The sequence below is a fragment of the Gymnoscopelus braueri genome, assembly GCF_963280865.1.
Source record: "Gymnoscopelus braueri genome assembly, chromosome: 14".
Taxonomy (NCBI): domain Eukaryota; kingdom Metazoa; phylum Chordata; class Actinopteri; order Myctophiformes; family Myctophidae; genus Gymnoscopelus; species Gymnoscopelus braueri.
The window spans coordinates 559,055-577,253 of record NC_137619.1 but is presented as its reverse complement, the minus strand read 5'-3'; the positions used below and the strand labels follow the sequence as shown (position 1 = coordinate 577,253).

Genomic DNA, 18,199 nt, shown 5'->3' with positions numbered 1-18,199 from the left:
CCATGCAGTTTCAGGGGGCAGGGAAACGCCAGGGCCAGCGCTCATTAGCAGCTATGGGCGCTGGCCAGGACTGCAAGCTGTTGTTCATCACCGACTCCGTGCCTGGCCGGCGGCTGCTGGTTGACTTGGGCGCTCAACGCAGCATCCTGCCAGCACAGGCCGTTGACACCATCGCCGGCAGACACGGGCCCCAGATGGACGTCACTAACGGCACGCCCATACGGACTTATGGCACCAGGTATGTGGAGGTGTGTTTTGGCGGGCGCCGTTTCGGCTGGGACTTCGTTATGGCTGCTGTGTCCACGCCGCTCCTGGGCGCGGACTTCCTCTGTGCTTACAGCCTGCTTGTTGATGTTAAGAACTGTCGCCTGATCGATGCCCTCTCCTTCGCTTCGTACCGTTGTACGCTTGGGGGGACCGGAGCTCTCTGCCTGGTAAACACGCTTGCCACGGGAGATCTGTATCAACGCATGCTTGCCTGGTTCCCTGACCTCACCACACCCACGTTCTCGTCTGCAGTGGCTAAGCACAGCGTGGAACACCATATTACCACCGAGGGCCCTCCAGTCTATGCCCGGGCCCGGCGCCTCGATACGGCCAAGCTGGCAATCGCCAAAGGAGAATTTTCCACCATGGAGCGCCTAGGCATTGTGCGCCGCTCGAACAGCCCGTGGGCTTCCCCCCTACACATGGTTGCTAAGGCTGGCGCGGGTTGGCGCCCCTGCGGTGATTTCCGTCGCCTGAATAACGCCACAACCGCCGACCGGTACCCGGTCCCGCACATACAGGACTTCTCTGCCCACCTGGCGGGAGCCATCATCTTCTCCAAGGTGGACCTGGTGCGTGGGTACCACCAGGTGCCGGTCCATCCACGTGACGTGCCAAAAACAGCTGTCATCACGCCCTTTGGACTTTTAGAGTTCCTGCGGATGCCTTTTGGCCTCATGGGGGCGGCACAGACGTTTCAGCGCCTAATGGACTTTGTGCTCCGAGACATGCCGTTCTTCTTTGTATACTTAGATGACATTCTATTAGCCAGTGCATCCATAGAGGAGCACATGACGCACCTCCGGCAGCTGTTTGAGCGGCTCAGCGAACACGGCCTCATCGTCAACCCGGCCAAGTGCTAGTTCGGGCAGTCCTCCATCACCTTCCTCGGACACCACGTCGCTCCACAGGGAGCCGTCCCCCTTCTCACCAGGGTGGATGCCGTCTCCAGTTTTCCTCGTCCCTGCACCGTACAGTCTCTACAGGAGTTTCTGGGCATGGTGAACTTTTACAACCGGTTCCTCCCCCATGCTGCCCACCTCATGCGCCCCTTGTACGAAGCCCTGCTGGGCAAGGTGCCCAAGGATGAGTTGGACTGGTCCCCGGTGATGGACAAAGCCTTCAGTGACCGCGCTGGCCAACGCTGCTCTGCTGGCGCACCCTTCTCCCACTGCCCTGGTCGCCCTCACAACAGACGCCTCTGACTACGCAGTGGGGGCGGTGTGTGAGCAGTGGGTGGGCGGTGCGTGGCAGCCACTGGCCTTTTTCAGCAAGCAGCTCCGCGACAACGAGCGCAAATACAGTACCTTCGACAGAGAGCTGCTGGGTCTGTTTCTCGCCACCAGACACTTTAGATTCCTTTTGGAGGGCCGCCGGTTCACTGCCTTCGTGGACCACAAGCCGCTGACGGTCTCCATGGCCAAGACCTCGGAGCCGTGGTCGGGGCGTCAGCAGCGTCAGCTCTCGCCGATCTCCGAGTTCACCACGGACATTCAGCACGTGGCGGGCAAGGACAACTTCGTCGCCGACTGCCTCTCTCGGGCGGTCGTCGGGTCAGTCCACTTGGGACTCAATTATGCTGCCATGGCGGCAGACCAAGCCACAGACTCAGACATTCAAGCCTACCTGACAGGCCCTACCACCACCTCCTGGAGGAGGTGGTGTTCGACAAAGCCAACACAACTCTCCTCTGCGACATCTCCACCGGCCAACCGCGCCCTTTTGACACCATCCACGGCCTTTCCCACCCAGGTGTGAAGGCCTCGACTAAGCTGGTGGGGGTCAAGTTTGTGTGGCCTGGCCTCCCCAAGCCTGGGGTCCCACTTCTCGCCCTTAATTCCCCTCCTGTTAAACGCAGTCGGTTCAGCCGCTGAACCACGCTGACTGTTGAGCTCACTAAGGGACAGGGCTGTTGGACTGTTCATTAACTAAGTATGTGGCTGCACTTTTTGTATTGGTGAATTCTGGGGGGGCCTGTGTGGTGACCCACATCGAGAGACATTGAGAGACTTTCACCAAAGAGGGCTTGTCCCTTTAAGAGCGGAGGTTAGGGATATATTGACTTCCGGTTCCGGGTGAAGGTTTGTTATTATTTCTGACCGCAGTGAATGAATGAATGTAATATGTACTGCTCACCGTGTTAAGTAAACTACCTCGACTACGTCTACGTCTCCTGTCTCGTTGTTTCTTCCTCCACACTAGACACATGGTGTTGTGAGATTAGTTCTGTTAGTCAGGGTGTGTAACACTGAGAATATCAGACCTACAAGCTCACAATGTGTTGCATGGTGTTGTGAGATCAGTTCTGTTAGTCAGGGTGTAACACTGAGAATATCAGACCTACAAGCTCACAATGTGTTGCATGGTGTTGAGATTAGTTCTGTTAGTCAGGGTGTAACACTGAGAATATCAGACCTACAAGCTCACAATGTGTTGCATGGTGTTGAGATTAGTTCTGTTAGTCAGGGTGTAACACTGTGATGAAGTTGTGTATGAATAGAGCTCAACCCTCCTTTGTTCTAACAACGTGTCACTGTGACCAGTTTCAGCTTGTTTTCAACTGATCATATGAGGAAGAGGAAAACACGCTGTGTGTGTGTGTGTGTGTGTGTGTGTGTGTGTGTGTGTGTGTGTGTGTGCGTGTGTCTCTCATATGAGGAAGAGGAAAACACGCTTGTGTGTGTGTGTGTGTGTGTGTGTGTGTGTGTGTGTGTGTGTGTGTGTGTGTCTCTCATATGAGGAAGAGGAAAACAGGCTTTAGTTTGTAGCAGTATGTAGGTCAGTGGGTGTGTGTGTGTGTGTGTGTGTGTGTGTGTGTGTGTGTGCGTGTGTCTCTCATATGAGGAAGAGGAAAACACGCTTGTGTGTGTGTGTGTGTGTGTGTGTGACTCTCATATGAGGAAGAGGAAAACACGCTTGTGTGTGTGTGTGTGTGTGTGTGTGTGTGTGTGTGTGTGTGTGTGTGTGTGTGTGTCTCTCATATGAGGAAGAGGAAAACAGGCTTTAGTTTGTAGCAGTATATAGGTCAGTGGGTGTGTGTTAAGTAATGTTGCATGATCTATTTTTAAAACTTTTAGAAAAGTCTTGAAAATGACCGTATAAATACATTATTTATGACCATATAAATACATTATTTATGACCATATAAATACAATATTTATGACCATATAAATGACCCAACAATGATAATTTTGAGTTTATGTTAGACCTCCAAACAGAATGAATTGGTATAATGACAACAATAGGAGGAAAAAGGGAAAATAATCATAAACTAGAAAAAGTGCTCCTCGGAGCACAGGTCTCCGCCAGGTCAGGTAGGTTATTGTGGGGCAGCAATGTTCGGAATTAGCCAATCAGGATGGAATATGAAAAATTGGACGGAACCATCTTGATCACTTGACTATATGTGTACCGATTTGCATGATGTTTGAATTTGTAGAAGTAATATAAAAAAGAAAAGTGTTGCAAAATTGGCCTCCTGGTGGCGCTATAATAGGGCAATGTTAAAAAGGTGGCATTTGTTCTTCAATGTAGTGCGAATGTGCGTGCAAAGTGTCACCACAATCGGACGCTGCATTCATGATTTGTGGCATTTTGTTCAAAACGGGCCACTCCTGCAAACTTTAGATGTCAATGTTAGCTAATCAGGATGGAATATGAACATTTTCAAAGATCCATCGTGATCACATGACTATAGAGATCAAGTGTACCGATGTGCGTGAAATTTGGATAAATTCTGAAGGCTTAATATCAAAACATTTGTTGTCTCCGCCAGGCCGAAAGGCATGGCGAGAGAGTATGTTTTGCCCCCTGTCCGTGTGTGTGTCCGTCCGTCCGTCCGTCCGTGTGTCCGTCATTCTGTCATTTTGTGTACAGCTAATCTCTGGCACCGTTGGCTTGATCGCAGTGAAACTGTGCACACACACTCCCTGGATGCCAAAGCAGAACCTCTGCCCCAAATTTTTCAAATTAGCCTTTTATAGCGCCACCAGGAGGCCGCTTTTTGCAAAACACATTTCTTGACAGTACTCCTACAGATTTTATCCAAACATCACGCAAATCAGTACACAGTATTTCTATAGTCATGTGATCAACACGGATCTGTCCAATTTTCCATATTTCATCCTGATTGGCTAAGGTTGGCTTCCAAAGTTTGCAGGATTGCTCCATTTTCAACAAAATGCCTCAAATCATGAACGCAGCTTGCGATTTCCGTGAGAAATCCGCCTCATGGTGGCGCTATAAATGGACGATTTGTGTTTTTAACTATAACTGCACCGATCTGCATGAAACTTTGCACGCACACTCCCTAGAGGTCAAGGAAAAACAACTGCCCTGCATTTTTCACATTTGCCTTTCATAGCGCCACCAGGAGGCCGACTTATGTAAAACACATTTTTTGATATTAAGCCTTCAGAATTTATCCAAATTTCACGCACATCGGTACACATGATCTCTATAGTCATGTGATCACGATGGATCTTTTAAAATTTTCATATTCCATCCTGATTGGCTAACATTGACATCTAAAGTTTGCAGGAGTGGCCCGTTTTGAACAAAATGCCACAAATCATGAATGCAGCGTCCGATTGCGGTGACACTTTGCACGCAGATTCGCACTACATTGAAGAACAAATGCCACCCTTTTAACATTGCCCTATTATAGCGCCACCAGGAGGCCAATTTTGCAACACTTTTCTCTTTTATATTACTCCTACAATTTCAAACATCATGCAAATCGGTACACATATAGTCAAGTGATCAAGATGGTTCATTTCATATTCCATCCTGATTGGCTAATTCCGAACATTGCTGCCCCACCAATAACCTACCTGACCTGGCGGAGACCTGTGCTCCGAGGAGCACTTTTTCTAGTTTTACATAAGTCGGCCTCCTGGTGGCGCTATGAAAGGCAAATGTGAAAAATGCAGGTCAGTTGTTTTTCCTTGGCCTCTAGGGAGTGTGCGTGCAAAGTTTCATGCAGATCGGTGCAGTTATAGTTAAAAACACAAATCGTCCATTTATAGCGCCACCATGAGGCTGATTTGAACATTTTCAAGTGGCATTTCTTCCTCGGCCTAGTGGGAATGTGCGCGTGAAATCTCACGGGAATCGCAAGCTGCGTTCATGATTTGAGGCATTTTGTTGAAAACGGAGCAATCCTGCAAACTTTGGAAGCCAACCTTAGCCAATCAGGATGAAATATGGAAAATTGGACAGATCTGTGTTGATCACATGACTATAGAGATACTGTGTACTGATTTGCGTGATGTTTGGATAAAATCTGTAGGAGTACTGTCAAGAAATGTGTTTTGCAAAAAGCGGCCTCCTGGTGGCGCTATAAAAGGCTAATTTGAAAAATTTGGGGCAGAGGTTCTGCTGTGGCATCCAGGGAGTGTGTGTGCACAGTTTCGCTGCGATCAAGCCAACGGTGCCGGAGATTAGCTGTACACAAAATGACAGAATGACGGACACACGGACGGACGGACGGACACACGGACGGACACACGGACGGACACACGGACGGACGGACACACGGACGGACGGACAGGGGGCAAAACATACTCTCTCGCCATGCCTTTCGGCCTGGCGGAGACAATGATGGATCACAAACTTCATTGACAGCAATGTCTTTATTCAAAAATATCTGCACATGATATGAAAATAAACTGTTGTAGGCCTATGTACAGTAAATCACATTCAATTGTATTAAAAGTATTATCAACTCTATAATTAAACTACTTTTTGCAATAAGCACATTTTACAGGATCGCATAATACAATAATAGTCTGAGAAAATGAGCTGAATGCATATTTTAACATTCAAATACTTTGTTATTCAAAACTAGTAAATATGAAAACAATGAATACATATGTCCAGTTTAGTTTCCTCTTTTAATGTGCATTAAACACACGCGCATGGGCGCGTGTGTGTGAGAGAGCTAGTAAACTGATGCTATATGTTCATAGAAGACACATAGAAGTCTGTAATAAATATAGTTTAATGTCTGGATGTAATCAATATAGTTTAATGTCTGGATGTAATCAATATAGTTTAATGTCTGGATGTAATCAATATAGTTTTAAGAAAAACAAGTTTCATTTGCAATGTCATGGAGAAATACTACATTACCCACAATCCTAGAGTGGTTGGTGAAGCTTGTGTTAGCATGGAAACGTTAATGCCCCTGGGAATGTCACATGACTTTCTGCTTCAATAGATCCCATAGCCCAGAAAATCACTGCTAGTCAACTACAATATTTTACAACATTATTAAACACAATATAAAAACTACAGGATATAAAATATAAAACACCATTTTCTGGTTCCACCGATCCAGAACCCATTAATTTTTCCCATAATCAAATAAAATGTAATTAATATTAATAAAATATGTATATATTATTAAAGCCTAGAACCAAGCCATCCAGGCTCCTGGTGTATCATGACCATAAAACATTTGATTCTATTCTGTGATAAAAAAAATAAGTTTATATATAATTATATGATTACAAATAATATTTAATAAATACCCTTTGTTTTGCGGTTTTCAATTATTTCTTTTCACAGAATCTAATATTTTATGATCGACCAGGATGTCTTGATTCTAGGCTTAAAATTATTGATTTTTTTGGAAATCTCTCTGTGAAAAATGAATGGGGTTTAGCTCAGTGGAACCAGAAAATGGCCGCCACTGCTATGCCCTATAATAGTAACAATAATGTATAAACACTGATAATAATATATACACACAATAATCATTAAAGTTAAGAAGAAGCAAGTTATAATCATTTGGTTTTAAGCAAGTGAAACTAAAAGTGGACCGGTGCGGTCCGGTATGGCGTTCCAAAACGTTCCGTGCCGTCACACCGTACCGGTAAGAAGAGGAAGAAGTATTGCTGTCTAAAGCTCATATTCTAACCTGTCTGCCATGAACGCATGTCCAACAAGAAAACACATGAACAGCCTTTGTGTCTGTCTGTGTGCGTTCAGATTATCAGATCCAGTAGGCGGGCTCTACAGATCACTGAGCTGTAAATAGATTACAGTAAAACACTAGAGCTGGAAACGGTGCGTTTGATTTATTATTCCTGTACGCTCCATTGTTTTCCTCTCACATCAAACCACACACTGTGACATGAGGAGCTCTGGTAGAGAGACATTACATTCCACCAACATTATAAACATTGTGGTCGGCCCAGGCTTTATTTTACACATTATTAAGATAGTTTGTTTAGTTATGAGTCATCCTTATGTTTCATTTCATTTCAAACAAAAGCTATTGTTGAATTTGATATTGAAATGTTTTGTGATAAATACATAAAGCTACAGTATAATGTGGTAAATACATAAACAAACAGTATAATATAATGTCCTCATTCACAATAACAACATACAGTCAACATGTGAATCCATCATGTACAGTTACATGGTGCTTCACTCTGGTCTCCAGGTCTCACTGTCTGTGCCCCTGCCTTGTTTTTCATTATTATATTTACATTTAAATGGAGGAAACCTTGGCGGGGCGTCCTCTGGCCTAGCGGTCCAGGCACATACTATAAACTGGTAATCCAGCTTGACAGCGTGTCGTGGGTCGACTCCCGATGACCTTTGCTGTGTGTCCCCTCCCATCTCTCTCCCCATTTCCTGTCAGCCTACTGTCCATCAATAAAGGCAGAAAAAGCCCCCAAAATATCTTTTAAAAAAAAAGAGAAACCCTTCAAAATGTAATGTTTATATCTCTGTTGTCGGGCAGAAACCAACTACAGTATGTCCAAAATATATATCTTTTTTTAACAACACTAAAGTTTGTGTTCCATAAAAGGGTTGTTTCCTAAACATCTGCATACTGCAGATGTTTACTATACTATACTATACTATAATACTGGCTGTACATTATGAGCCACTGTCACCCCAAACACATGATCCCACATTGTATAATCCATTCATATTGGTAAATGCACTGTATTTATACAACACTTTTCTCCACAGCGCTTTACAATGTATTTCACACACACACACACACACACACACACACACACACACACACACACACACACACACACACACACACACACACACACACACACACACACACACACACACACACACACACACACACCAACCTGATCACCAGAGAATTAGTATACATTGCACGGATCCAGTGCACGTCATTCCGTGCATAGTCGCCTAGAAACCCCGAAATTCCGTGCATATACGTGTACATCTCTCCCTTTGTGACAAAACCATTTCGGAGGCGCGCAGTCTCAAGGGAATTGTCGCCACGTAAGGGGCCACCGAGCGAGCTAAAGCGAGCGAGTTGCCGTCCCGAACGTTGCGACAAGGACAAGCACCACCCAAGTCACAGACTGTTCAACCCCCTACAACGACCGCGACCGGGCAAGGGGCTCTACCGCAGTATCAAGAGTTCCACCACCAGGTACTGGTGTAGTTTCAATCCGGCTGCTGTCAGAATGCTGAATGGGGCATAAGCCTGAATGAGGCATAGGCCTTGTTCAGCAGCCTGACAACAGGCAGCGCAGACTTTTCTGGCTCTTCCTGAACACACCTGTGGATTATACCAGGGACAATGACTTGGACTTTAGCCCCCCCTCGGACACACCTGTGGACTACACCAGGTACAAATGACTTTTTGTTACACTCCCTCATGGAGCTACTTGCGGATTATACTAGGGTCAGTCCACTCTAGGTGGACACGCACTGACCTTTTGCACCTTAATCCCTTGTATAACGCACTGACTTTTCTTTGGTCTTTTTTATTGTGCTCCTTTTCCTCTAAGCACCTTAACGTCCATTGTCTATCATGCACAGTATAAGTATAACATGCACAGTATACAACACATTGCTGCTATGCTCAGGCACCTTAGTTTAGTTTTTTTTAGTTTTTATTATCTCAGGTTTTTGTAAATATGTAGATAACTTGTCTGGCCTTCTGTTGCTCTCTTGTTTTGATCTCCTTCCCACTTACCCCCCACCCTCTTCTTCTCCCCCCCCCTCTTCTTTCTATGGAAACTAACGTTGCGATGGGAACGATGTACAAAAAAGAATTTCACCCACTTTTTTACCTTGTAAACCTGTGATGTGACAATAAAACTGATTCTGATTCTGATTCATTCCCTTGTGCCTACTCAGCGCCGTTTGAGTTATGTACCGATAGGCACAGAATCGTACATTTTGTTGTGGGGACTGCTCTGCTTCCGGGTTTTTCCGGGTTGCGACTGGTTACGCCCACCGTGGGACTCGCCGTACATATGCACGCAATTTCGGGGTTTCTAGGCGACTATGCACGGAATGAAGTGCACTGGATCTGTGCAATGTATACTAATTCTCTGGCGATCAGGCTGCACACACACACACACACACACACACACACACACAGACACACACACACACACACACACACACACACACACACACACACACACACACACACACACACACACACACACACAGAGTTAGGTGTTCTAACCCCTTATGATCACCATCTAACTAACATTATGATCATTATGATAATATGATCATAATTTAACGAACATTACAAGATCTGTAATGAAAAAAGTAACTGTAAAAACACCCTCATGTATCAGAAGGATAATATGAATCACCAGAACCAAGGACAGTGTTTTAAATGAATCTATCATGGTTAAAATTGAGTATAAAGTTACAATGGGTTTGTATAGGAAGGGGGCGTGTCTGATAAAATGAATATCAAATATCTAAATATATAGGAAGGGGGCGTGTCTGATACAATGAATATCAAATATCTAAATATATAGGAAGGGGGCGTGTCTGATAACATGAATATTAAATATCTAAATACTGAATCAAACAACTTAAAAACGGTCTGAGGTGAAACACTAAAGCCTGAGAAGACGTTAAAATGACCCCAAACATGTTTTAAAGTGAAATATCCCTTTAAATAATTGTTTTTAAATCATTTACAGATTCCACAGTCCTGTAGATGTGTGTCTGCATGCAGTGACCTTGTTCTTCACCTTGAATTCTTCTTCTCTTCTTCACTCAAACATCTCCATCTGTAACACAATAAAACACACAGTGTGATGTATTAAAAGCATTGGTGAAGAGTAAATCATCATTATATTATTTGTACTAAATTCCCTATTTATTAATTAATTAATTTAGTGCAGGAGTGCTTCAGGCACCCTGTAGTTATTCTGAGGACCCAATGTGTACTTTAGTTGAGGCTCCTGGGGCCCGTTTCACGAAACCTGGATTACGGATAAACCGGGTTTAATCGGCTATCCTGGATTAAATTATCCAGGAATCGGTTTCACGAAAGCTGAGTTATCTCGGCAGATTAATTTAGCCAGTAAACCTGGATATGTTTATCCATGATCCGGTTTTACGAAAGAAAATTTAAGCAATCCTGCCTTAGTTACCATGGCCATTTAGCTGTGAAGTTAGCCTGGTCCGAACCAGGCTAACAGCCAAGCTTTATTAATCCAGTGCCTTGTTCTTCAAGTTTTGTGAAATAACTGTTAGTCCAATGACTCCAATCATAAACCAATGAGTTTTTCCACACTTATTCAATTCTTATGCAAAAATCGAAGATCTACAAGTCCGGAAAAAATGACGGCCGGGGGTCCACAGGGGTCCCCGGCCCTCCGTGGACCCCCGTCGACCCCCAGCCCCCCATGTACCCCCGGGGACTCCCGTGGGCCCCCCGTGGACCCACGGACTCCCGTGGACCCCCGGCCCCCGTGGTCCCCCAGACCCCCGGCCCCCCATGGACCCCCGGCCCCCCGTGTACCCCCGGCCCCCCGTGGACCCCCGAACTCCCGTAGTCCCCCAGACCCCCGGCCCCCCGTGGACCCCCGAACTCCCGTGGTCCCCCGAACTCCCGTGGTCCCCCAGACCCCCGGCCCCCCATGGACCCCCGGACCCCTGTCGGGGGTCAACGGGGGTCCGGGAGTACACGGGGGGCCGGGTACCCCTGGACCCCCGTTGACCCCCGTGGACCGGGGACCCCCGGCCGCCAAAAGGCAAGCTTTTCACTTGTAGATCTTATTCTCAAGTTCAAGGATTCGACCATGAATCGACTTTCATGGTCTTTTATAGGAATACGTGAACTCACATTCAGCCTGGTTTAACGATCCTGGCTCGACAAAGCCGCTCCTTCTCAGCCAGGCTTGGCGTTCGTGGAACTGAATAAACCAGGCTGAACAGCGCAGGCTTGTCAAACCTGGATTTTTCTTTTAAACCAGGATAATTTAATTCCGCTTTTGTGAAATAGACCCCTGGTTGGACACTCCCAGGGGCCTGTTCCTCGAAAGGTGAATTAAATAAGCCTGGATTTAAGTCAAATCCAGGCTTGACAAAGTCGGGTCCGTATAGCCTGGTTTATTCGGTTCCTGGAACGCCAAGCCAGGCTGAAAAGGAGCGACTTTGTCGAGCTAGGCCTTGTCAAGCCAGGCTGTGTCGAGCCAGGATAATGAAGCCAGGCTTCACTTATTTCTATAAAAGACCATGAAAGTCGATAGCAGAATCCTTGAACTTGACCAATCATGGAGCCCAAAACCAGAGCGGCGTTCTTCTCTGTGGCTGAACAGCAGCACTGCAGCAGCTCATGGAATCTTACAAGGAAGTAAAATTTATAATAAGCAAGAAAGGAAACACGGCCGCAATAAATATAGATCCAGGGAGAAAGCGTGGCAAAGTATTGCCGACAAATTAAATGCAAAAAAAATAATTAATAATTGTCCAAAAATATGCAATTAATTTATATACAAATCCATAAATATATAATTCAGTTAGGTTTAAACATAAGGAGTTTAAGTGAATGTTGGAATTATAATTATAAACACTTAGAATAATTTTCTAATTTCAAATTTCTAAAATCGAAGATCTACAAGGGAAAAGCTTGCCTTTTGGCGGCCGGGGGTCCACGGTCCACGGGGGTCAACGGGGGTCCGGGAGTACACGGGGGGCCCGGCCCCCCGTGTACTCCCGGACCCCCGTTGACCCCCAACAGAGGTCTGGGGTATACGGGGGTCCACGGGGGCGGGGGTCCACGGGGGTCCATGGGGGTCCGGGGGTCCACGGGGGTCCGGAGGTCCATGGGGGTCCGGGGGTCCACGGGGGTCCGGAGGTCCATGGGGGTCCGGGGGTCCACGGGGGTCCGGAGGTACACAGGGGGCCGGGGGTACACGGGGGTCCGGGGGTCCACGGGGGCGGGGGTCCATGGGGGGCCGGGGACCCCCGGCCGCCATAAGACAAAAACATTTCGGGCTTGTAGATCTTTGATTTTCGCATAAGAATTGAATAAGTGTAGAAAAACTCATTGGTTTATGATTGGAGTCATTGGACTAACAGCTATTTCACAAAACTTGAAGAACAAGGCACTGGATTAATAAAGCTTGGCTGTTAGCCTGCTCCTGACCAGGCTAACTTCACAGCTAAATTGCCATGGTAACTAAGCTAGGCTTGCTTCAATTCTCTTTTGAGGAATCGGATAAGGCTAAACTTAGCCAGGGTGAACTGGCTAAACTAATCTTCAAGATAATTCACCTTTTGAGGAACCGACTCAGCTCTAATCCTGGCTAAATTAAGCCAGGATAGGTGGTAAAGCCAGGCTTTAGCTCTAATTCACCTTTTGAGGAACAGGCCCCAGGAAAAGAGGACCCCAGTTGTTGTGCTTTCTATATGCAGCGACACACAAACATATGACCTTATGAAATACCATTCATCATCACAGTGTATGTTTGTGTCTGCCAACTACATCTTTACATATAAACACATCAAACTACCATCACGTGTCATCTTTGAGTACATGCTCTCTGACCGGAGCTCTGTGGTGGGCATAGCATCAACCGCTCACATAAAGTCCTCTTTTTTTAAAAGATACAATCTGTCACATTATTCAACTTATACATCATCTGTAAATAACACTTCATGTTCCTCTAAATATGCAACACAACATCTAGGGGAGACCGGAGATGGTTGTCACACTTTTTACTCTGACTTGAATTGCTCATCAACAACACATCTGATGATAATCACTCCTACATTAGAAGGAAGCTTAAGGTCTTGGCTTGAAATGGGTATAACCTGTTTACGCATAACTTATTCTATCAGGAAGTTATTAGCCATCAAAGTCATTTTGACACGTTGTGACAACTAACCCCATAGCGGGGTAGCTTGTCACAATGCACAGGTTGGTTGTCCCTATAGTTAATCAATGGGAAGTAATTTAAAATGTGATTTAAAAAAAACATTTGTAACTTTTTAGTTTTTTAAGCTAGAGAGACACAATAAGTTTTTAAATGACTAGAAACACCATCCCCAATACCCAAGGCCCTTTAATGTTATAAACCATTATTATTTTTAATTAACATCAACATCAGAATGTGACAACCAGCCCCAGAAACCTTGAGACAACCAACCCCACCTGACCATGTGGCAAACTTTCAATCCTAGCTGTCACATGACTCAGTGGCGCAGCCAGAACGCTGGTATAGGCTGGGCCTGAGCAGGAGCGGGTGGGCACGCATGCACGCGCGTGCATGTGTCCCCGACATTGGCAGTTTTTGGGCATTTTTTTGTTACTTTAATTCGGTTTTAGGGTTAGGGTTAGGGCTGGGTTAGGGTTATGTTATTTAATTCTTATTGTTGCCTGATTTTACCGATTTTTTATCCAAAAATTAATTATACTTTTTTTTGGGTGCGCTGCGCCCCTGACATGACTGTAGCTAGCCAATGACACATGGCATCAAAATGAAGCTATTGACTTCCTCTTTCTAACAAGTGATTTGTTTTTAAATGTTCTAATATCCTACAAACATTTATTACAAAACCAACACCAAAACAAAAAGTTACTCGGACACCTAAAAAATACAAAATCCCATCTCACACCAATGTCTGTGATGTCTTAAAACAAATTCCCAGGTAGAAATGATGCTGATGTTATGTAACATGACTGATATCAACATGGTGAAACAGCGCCCTCTAGTTTGGCTGTAATAAGCACTGTGCCCCTACACAGTGTGTGTTTGCATCAGTGGTGTAAAAAGTACTCACATTCTTTACTTAAGTAAAATAATCAGTACCACAATATAGATATACTCCATTACAAGTAAAGTCTGGAATTCAAAATTTACTTGAGTAAAAGTACAAAAGTATTGGCATCAAAATATACTTAAAGTACCAAAAGTAATAGTACTTATTATGCCGAATGCCCCATTTCACAAGTTTTCAAATTCGCGACGCATTGTGAGTTTGTAGATCTGCTATTTTCAAATGGCCGAATTGTATATAGGGCTGAAGTGGTTAATGTATGTTTTGTAATAATAATCAAAATCTATTAAGTAACTAAAGTTTTCATGTAATTGTAGTGGAGTAAAAGTACAATATTTGCCTCTGAGATGTAGTGAAGTAGAAGTAAAAGTATTGAAAATTGGAAATACTCCAGTAAAGTAAAAGTACCTCAAAATTGTACTTAAGTACAGTACTTGAGTAAATGTACTTCGTTACTTTACACCACTAGTTTGCATGCAACACAACATCTACACACAGTGTGTGTGCATGCAACACAACGTCCACACAAAGAGCAGTGATCTGATTGGCTGCAGGACATTTGGTTGGTGGTTGTTTTCATAGAAGTGTTTAAGAGCTGTGGTTACACTAAGTTAACACTATGTTAACACTATGTTGTTCTCACGCACATGAGGGGGAGAAACTAGATGCACGGAAACTACATGCACTGTGTGTGTGTGTGTGTGTGTGTGTGTGTGTGTGTGTGTGTGTGTGTGTGTGTGTGTGTGTGTGTGTGTGTGTGTGTGTTTGTGTGTGTGTGTGTGTGTAGTTAACATGGTGAGTTCTGCAGCAGAGAAAATAAACAGTGTTTTTTAACACATTAAACCACATCATCTTTGCACAAAGCAACACCTACGTAGATACCAGACAACTGTCTGGCAGTGAGACCTTGTTCTCACGAAACACACGAACGTCTGCGGTCAACATCAGTTTCAATACATAGAAAAATAGCCGTTGCATGTTACACCTTTATGTAAAAAAAAAAAACTCACACTTTCTGGGTGAGGTAGGTGGTGGTGGTGGGTGTGTGTGTGGGGGGGGGGGGGGGGTTGAGGGTACATGTCCTAAGCTACAGCAGAGCATATGAAGGGACAGTTAAGTTTACTCTGATGACAGAGGAACCAGTGAGTGTGTTTCGAAAACAGACACTTTATGTAGTCTATTTTTATATTAATTGTTGGCCTAAAATCATATTAGTATTTGAAGTTAAAGTAATGTGGTGTAGAGAAGACCTGACCAGGGCCCAGCCCGGCCCACTAATACGGGCCGGGCTGGGCCCTTTCTGTATTTGAGCCAAGGCCGGGCTCGGGCTCACAGACCCCATTATATTAATAATATGTATATATTAATGTAATAACATTATCATATTATCAATCATATTAAGGTAAACATTTTGCTCAGTGAATTTCACCCTATTGTCTCAGCATGTGTCTTAGCGTCCTAGCCTCCAGCTGCTGCCTAGTAGTAGTCACGTGACAACAACAACACCACACACACACACACACACACACACACACACACACACACACACACACACACACAGATCTGGGGTGCGTTCGGAGCGCACTCGCCTATTAGTTTGTATTGGTCAGTGTGCTCAGTGCTGTATTTCTATTAGTTTGTATTGGTCAGTGTGCTCAGTGCTGTATTTCTATTAGTTTGTATTGGTCAGTGTGCTCAGTGCTGTATTTCTATTAGTTTGTATTGACCAGTGTGCTCAGTGCTGTATTTCTATTAGTTTGTATTGTCCAGTGTGCTCAGTGCTGTATTTCTATTAGTTTGTATTGTCCAGTGTGCTCAGTGCTGTATTTCTATTAGTTTGTATTGACCAGTGTGCTCAGTGCTGTATTTCTATTAGTTTGTATTGACCAGTGTGCTCAGTGCTGTATTTCTATTAGTTTGTATTGACCAGTGTGCTCAGTGCTGTATTTCTATTAGTTTGTATTGACCAGTGTGCTCAGTGCTGTATTTCTATTAGTTTGTATTGGTCAGTGTGCTCAGTGCTGTATTTCTATTAGTTTGTATTGGTCAGTGTGCTCAGTGCTGTATTTCTATTAGTTTGTATTGTCCAGTGTGCTCAGTGCTGTATTTCTATTAGTTTGTATTGTCCAGTGTGCTCAGTGCTGTATTTCTATTAGTTTGTATTGACCAGTGTGCTCAGTGCTGTATTTCTATTAGTTTGTATTGACCAGTGTGCTCAGTGCTGTATTTCTATTAGTTTGTATTGGTCAGTGTGCTCAGTGCTGTATTTCTATTAGTTTGTACTGGTCAGTGTGCTCAGTGCTGTATTTCTATTAGTTTGTATTGGTCAGTGTGCTCAGTGCTGTATTTCTATTAGTTTGTATTGGTCAGTGTGCTCAGTGCTGTATTTCTATTAGTTTGTATTGGTCAGTGTGCTCAGTGCTGTATTTCTATTAGTTTGTATTGGTCAGTGTGCTCAGTGCTGTATTTCTATTAGTTTGTATTGGTCAGTGTGCTCAGTGCTGTATTTCTATTAGTTTGTATTGACCAGTGTGCTCAGTGCTGTATTTATATTAGTTTGTATTGGTCAGTGTGCTCAGTGCTGTATTTCTATTAGTTTGTATTGGTCAGTGTGCTCAGTGCTGTATTTCTATTAGTTTGTATTGGTCAGTGTGCTCAGTGCTGTATTTCTATTAGTTTGTATTGTCCAGTGTGCTCAGTGCTGTATTTCTATTAGTTTGTATTGTCCAGTGTGCTCAGTGCTGTATTTCTATTAGTTTGTATTGTCCAGTGTGCTCAGTGCTGTATTTCTATTAGTTTGTATTGGTCAGTGTGCTCAGTGCTGTATTTCTATTAGTTTGTATTGTCCAGTGTGCTCAGTGCTGTATTTCTATTAGTTTGTATTGGTCAGTGTGCTCAGTGCTGTATTTCTATTAGTTTGTATTGGTCAGTGTGCTCAGTGCTGTATTTCTATTAGTTTGTATTGGTCAGTGTGCTCAGTGCTGTATTTCTATTAGTTTGTATTGGTCAGTGTGCTCAGTGCTGTATTTCTATTAGTTTGTATTGGTCAGTGTGCTCAGTGCTGTATTTCTATTAGTTTGTATTGGTCAGTGTGCTCAGTGCTGTATTTCTATTAGTTTGTATTGGTCAGTGTGCTCAGTGCTGTATTTCTATTAGTTTGTATTGGTCAGTGTGCTCAGTGCTGTATTTCTATTAGTTTGTATTGGTCAGTGTGCTCAGTGCTGTATTTCTATTAGTTTGTATTGGTCAGTGTGCTCAGTGCTGTATTTCTATTAGTTTGTATTGTCCAGTGTGCTCAGTGCTGTATTTCTATTAGTTTGTATTGTCCAGTGTGCTCAGTGCTGTATTTCTATTAGTTTGTACTAGACCATACCCGGTGAAGGGCGCAGGCGAAAGTAGTTGCAAACTTGGGGTTATTGCACATGCTGTCGCGCGGTTTCTCTCCCCCCCCCCCCCCCCCCATCTCCCCTGGTCACCCCTCCCCACGGGCAACCCCCCGTCCGTCCGTCCGTCCGTCCGTCCGTCGTCGCGGAACCCCCCGGGTCCCGTCGCAAACACACACACACACACACACACACACACACACACACATCTCCCATTGTTTGACACATAAACGCTAATAAGAAGATGAGATTTGATGAAATTGAAAAACGGGCTTCGCAGTTAAGTTCAGATGGTAATGGTCAATGGCTGTGTGCAAAATCAGAGCAATTGCTCCAGTCACTGAGGAGAACCGGGCAGCTTCACCATGAGACGACTACAGACGCGACTACTACAGACAGAGGTTAGTCAAATTATAGGAGGATAGGAGGATTGGTCAGTGTGCTCCATGTGTGCTCCATGCGCCCATCCCATGAGACCATGCGCCCATCCTCAT

General features: G+C 44.5%; 1 protein-coding gene across 1 annotated transcript in view; it reads right to left on the bottom strand.

The window, feature by feature from the left end:
- Positions 1–5,934: 5,934 nt before the first annotated feature.
- The window catches only part of LOC308100014 (uncharacterized protein), a gene marked incomplete at its 5' end in the record, with an annotated part of 136,849 nt that continues 124,584 nt past the window's right edge, over positions 5,935–18,199 (bottom strand). The window contains one exon of the mRNA XM_080448914.1: positions 5,935–10,322. The remainder of the gene's footprint in view (positions 10,323–18,199) is intronic.